The sequence below is a fragment of the Mycetomoellerius zeteki genome, unplaced genomic scaffold (genome assembly GCF_001594055.1).
Source record: "Mycetomoellerius zeteki isolate Tzet28-1 unplaced genomic scaffold, Tzet1.0 scaffold481, whole genome shotgun sequence".
NCBI classification, from domain to species: Eukaryota; Metazoa; Arthropoda; class Insecta; order Hymenoptera; family Formicidae; genus Mycetomoellerius; species Mycetomoellerius zeteki.
In genome coordinates, this window is record NW_017257481.1 from 605,681 (window position 1) to 611,908 (window position 6,228).

Genomic DNA, 6,228 nt, shown 5'->3' on the forward strand with positions numbered 1-6,228 from the left:
GCGTTAAAAGATATAAACACAGATATATATATATATATCGCGACGAGGACGAGGAGCAAAGTCATCCCCCGCGCCGCGAGGAATCCGCTCTCGCGTACCGCGCCGTGAGTACGTGCGCATCGTCGAACGCGGGGCAGGAGAAGAAAGAGTATACAAACTACAAACGCGCGGAGAGGAGACCTCCGTTCCTTCCTTCCTTACGAGTTGCGTTACGTTCTATGTCGCGTACGTCGTACGGCGGTTGCGTTGGCGCACGAGAGAGAAAAGTCGTGCGCGCGGTAAATATATCCCTCTATCGGCCACGCCACGCCTCCCGCGGACGTCAATAGGCAGTGCCGTGCCTACGCGTGTTGTTGGCGAACGTGCGTGCCGGTGAACACGCGTGGAGTACCGCGGCACAGCGAGGTGGCCTCAGACTTGAAATCCCAGACTTGTTCTTTTTCCATATCCCAAGAAATCGATCTTGAAACGAGATGAAAACTGCAAAAATGAGCGAATTTACTAGAATATTTATAATGTCATTTTGGTCAACATCTGGTAAACGATATTAAGTGAAAATCGACCGATGAGATTAAACACACATTAGTGAAAAGTGACCTACGTCTGCTCACTTTTGTAATTTTCACTCCTAGAGAGTCGATTGTGTATCTTGAAATGAAATAAGTGGATTCTGTATCTTTTAAATGAGATGAAAATTACAAAAGTAAGCAAATTCATTAGGTATTGATCAATTGAATTATGAATATTCTATATAAGTGAATTTATCGATTTTTGTAATTTTCGTTTAAAGATACAGACTCGACCTCCTGGACTAAAATTCTTGTACAGTTCTTCATTTTTTTTCTCTCCAATGTGAAAAGAAAAAGTAGACGAACTGTGCAAGAAGTTTAGTCCTGGGAATCAATTATGTAACTTTCCCTAGAAAAATATGTATATACATACATAAAAAATATTCACTTTCCCGTTTTAAAGTAAAAGTTATATGATTAATACTCTAGGATATGCATAGAAAAAGAACGGGCCTCCTATATAAAAATCTAGCCGAGATGACAAACTTTTGATTAACCCATCATTTTTATAAACTTCAGTAAGTTAGAATAAGATAGTATAAGTTAGAGTGAGGTATATAAAAAAGGACGACGTATATCCTTCTTTCCCACTTCTGTTTTAACAAAATTGTTCTCGGCCAGACTTTGTTATTAGAGTCTAACCTTAGATAGAAATTCTATATCAGAGTCTGGTGATGAGCGATCTTGTCAAAATCTTAAGAGAAAAATATATATATTTTTTTTCTGTACATATACTGTCTCACTTTAACTTATACCGTTTCACTCTGTAACATTAATTAAGATTATAAATAACTATAAATGATAACCATACTTTATTGTAAAGGACAGTCTTTTATTTCAAGTATCTATTTTTTAGATTTAGATTTATTTATTTTTTCAAACTCGATTTTATCCTTTTAATAATATTACAGAAAATTCCTTCTAATCAGAATTCCAATGTCTAATGTCTCACTAATGAGCGAGTTCACGAAAACAACCAACAAATTTAGTTTTATGCAAGGGCTCTATTAGCCGAAACAGAACAACAAAGTTATAATAACGTCGAAATAACATCATAATTGATTGAAAAGTGACTTTTAATAATCACGTTTGCAATTATTTTATCATTCTGATGTTATAATGACTTGTACTTTGGACCTTTACTTGGGAGTTATTTCAAATATTTTACGCAAGAAATTTTCAGAAATTAATGCACAGACTTTTGACAGTCATAAACTAGTTTAGAAATATTTATGAATAAAGTCCTAAAATTTTTAGGTTTGTCCTTTATTTTCTCTAAGAAAAAATGATCATCGTATCTATATCAAAGTTTGGCCACGAGTAATTAAATTTTATACGAGAGAGAAAGGTACATAATTACATATACATTTTCCCTATCCTTATTTCCTATTTTCCTCATATATACTATCTCACTTTAACTTATACTCCCAAATAAGTTAGTCTAATAAATAATTACTTAAATTGCCCGTAATATTGAGAAAAGTGGCTTCTGATTTTGCCTACTGGAATATATGTAGAATGCCGATATTTATTACCACCAATAAACAACTTGATGACAAGAGTTCCCTTTTATAAATAGATTGTAGCAATTTTTACAACTGAAGGGAAACATGTACCAATTACTATTTCCTTTCTCATAATTAAGAGCTTGACTATCTAGGTTGTTTCACTCACGATAACTTTAATTAAGATTATAGAGTGAGACAGTATAAATTAGAGTAAGACAGTCTATATGCAGAGCGAAATTATATATATCTTTCTCTCTCGCAGGATTATGACAAAATCGCTCGTGATTAGACTCTGATATAAGGTATCTAGCTTCAGGCATCGTCGATCAAGAATCGACGTGATTTTTCTTCACTAACGAGCTAACAAGTAAACAGAGACCAGTGACATTAAGATAATCGCTGTCGGACAAAAAAATTTAACAACGTCTGAATAAAGGATCACTCGCGGACAAAGAAGCCGGCTTGAGCGTTTATCTTCTTATTAGTAAATAAGTTTCTAATTCGATTTAAAGACTTGATACAGACGAGAGTAAACAAAGTTGAGAGAGTAATTTAACTGCTGAGATAATAATTTGCTTCGGTTAACGAAGATCGTCATCTGAGTGAATAAATATTACAAAAATAGCCAAGTAGAAGAGAGAGAAAGAGAGAACATAGAAGATATGTAACGCAACAATTTTAAAGGAGGAAAGTTCAAATTAATCGGACGGTTCTCGTTTCAGAAAAAAAAGGCCAAAGTTATTTGCGTGCAACTTGGAAAATAAGAAGCTGATAATCGTCACGAAATATGTCGTGTCGCAACCGTGATATTGGTAGTTGACAAATAATATCAATGGACCAATCGACAGGGATTGATATTTCCCAGCGGCAGCGTACCGTTGACCGTAAGCCTGTTTCTTTTTGGCTCAACTTTTGCACCAGTTTGTCTTCCTTCTTTTTCTTTCCTCCTGAAGAGAAAAGGAAGAAAGATGAGGTACAAAAGTTTAAGTTAAAAAGAACAGGCCTCGTTTCTGTCAGAGCGGGGCTTTTACGCACGAGCGGCGATCGACGTTATCGCTGAAGCCAATACGTTGTCTCTCGCCCGACTCGGTTCCCAGGAAAATCCCTGACGGGGGATTCAGGGATCGCGTATCCGCGACGATTTATTCATCGGGTAAATTTCGAATTTTTGCGCACTTGGACGCAGTATCTAGGAGGTTTTCTTCGAAAAATCTTGAATCATGTGAATCCCATGACGATCGGAAACGTACGTCATTCCGGATATTTGTCAGCGTGCGTATTTGCGCAATAATGCGTATAATGCATTGCATTGCGTCTGAAGTTGAATTCGAAGCGACTGGAAAAAAGATCTTTTTTTAGAAAAAGCTTTGTTGCGCGCGAATGGAGATGAGATGATAATTCCTACGTTTTCTCCAAAAGATTTCGTAAGAGGAAATTATAACTCAAAGTGAAATAAGCAATAGTAAGTGGAAATCGACTGAGAAATGTTCGGATGACCTCATTAACTTATCAAAGTACTATTCTGAAATGTCCTTAGCTTAGATTTTCACTTTTTTCAGTTTATTACGATGAAAATGCAAAGAGAATGTGATCTTTCTTTATTATAACGATTTATTACTTTCTTTATTACAACGATTACAGGGACTTTTCTATAACGTGCGGAAAAATGCGAATCAGTATTTTATATAACTAAGTATATAAATTAATAGTCAAACTAAATCAGAGATATACAAATATAAACTGGATATTTAATATCGTAATTCGATTGCGATTATAAGAAGGAAAATTTTATCAAATGTAATATTTAACTTTTACACGCTCGTTATATCATGTTACGTATGTATTAATATAAATATACATATGTATTGTATAAAATAAAATGTCAGAGTCTACAGTAATCTTCTTTAATATCTCTTCTAAATTATTAAATTGCACTTTGCAATCTTTTCCACACTTTGTACCTTTATATATTCTTTTATACTTTTATATCTTTTATAGTCTTGTACTTTTTATTCCTCTTTCCTATTCACAGCCTGTAAATTGCTTCATTTTAAAAATATAAGAAAATGTAAGAAAAAAGTTAAGTCCAACGAATCTTTTTAATTTTCTAAATGACAAACATTATTATAATAGTTAAGCATGTCCAAAACAAGATATCTCAAATTTGTTGCTAAGTTTTTTCGTTTTATCTTAAAAGATACTTGAAGAAGATTGTTAAAAACAGTCATACGCAAGCAAGAGAAAAGAAAGATGCTTGCCTTCCTAAATTTTGACAAATAGAAACAATTGAATTATATAAAACTCATTCTTATGATAAAGATCATAAAATTTATCCTCACACAAAGTTTATTAAGATACTCACATTAAAACCAGTCTTCGCTGAAGGTCGACAGTATAAATATTTTAATAAATTTTGACCATCCTCTGACTGGATACACTTATACAGTTGAAAGTTTATTACCTGTTAATGGAGTTGACACTGAATGTAGATATTAAATCGAATAAAATCGGAGTTTGTTAAATAAATGCAGTTTTTATCGAACTTACAAGATATTCTATTTTGTTGTTTTTGTCACTGCAATTTCTCGAGACTTCCAAACACGCGTCAGTTTCCAAACCCTATTAGCGGTTAGCTGGCACCGCAGTTTTTGAGCAGCTAAAAACTTATCTGGCATCAAGTCGTGATAATGAGTGGAACGGAAGTTTCAGTTAAAAGTATGTCATCGTAATGTGTGAGAGACGATAATAATAATAGTTGCGTCAATGAAAGTGATTACGTTTGTTGAGAACTTAATTGGTTATATCAACAAACGTCATTATCATCTCCGTGTGAATGTTAATGCGAGATAAATCACTCACGATTCTTAATATACGAAAAGAAATAACGTTGGCAAAGTCGTAAATTGAGATTTATTATAATTCAGAGATAACGACAAAAATAGGAGCAAACAACCATTACAGCATTTGTTTCTGAGAAGCTTAAAAATATCGTTGCATTAAGAAACGGAGTCTGATGCAAGCCTCTGCCGGATATTTATTTTTTTCTTTTTAACCATGACTCGTATAATGCCACTAAAATGTCCACGACTACAATCGGACACTCTTTAAATATTTTTGATGAAAAATAAAAAAGACCAGAGAGGTTACGATACATTAATGTCTATTTCTACGACATATAAATTAACTTTAATTTCGGTTTAACTTATTTTTCATCTTTTTCTAACTTTTAGAACTAGAGAAAAAGATAAAGTTGAGCCGAAATTGAAATTAATCTACATTAGTGGAAACAAGAATAAATATATTTCATGTATTATTACACATTTTATTGTCTGATTAAATCCTCTTTCGTAAATAATATCCGAAACACATAATGTCTTTTTGATTTTATATGATCCGGCCGTTATATAACATTTAAAGATTGTTCTACATTGATAAATATCAAAGAAGCAATGGTACCGAATTACTCAAGTCAAGGATGTATCTGAGTTATTACAAAAATAGTACCAAATTGATAAAACTTCGGGAAACTCTTTCTTTGTTATCTGTAATATACTTAAAAAAATTTCAAGTAGATTCACTAAACCGTTAAAGAGTAATTATTATTTTAATTATGATGATTATAAAAATTTAATACTAGTACTAGCCAATTAATAACTTATTTTAAGTATTAAAAATATTATTAATAGTATTTTTAATACTGTGAAAATAAGTGATTAATTGGCCAGTATTAGTATTAAAGTTCTATAAAAGACGTTTTCTTATGGGAAACGCAACTTTGTCGAATGTAATTAGTAATAAAAGTATTGAAGAAATAGTATTAAAAATTTAATTTTTTTTATACATATAGATCCTAAATTACTGGAACTTTTTGCAAAGTTAGATTATTTTTACAATACGGTTTCAGAGAAATTATTATTCATAACAAAATTTTGCGGTTTTTAAAATGCGTCAATCACTGGCAGATCACATAATGTAAGTGCGGCAAAAATAACTTTTTAAAAATAAATATATATTGTATTATCTACCATTTATATAAGTTATCACTACATTTACTACACGTTTGGCGCAGTTATGCAAATATTTCGAATTTGGGGAACTTTTATCAACGATTGTATCTTAGATACATACTTAAATAACATTTTGTTATTTTT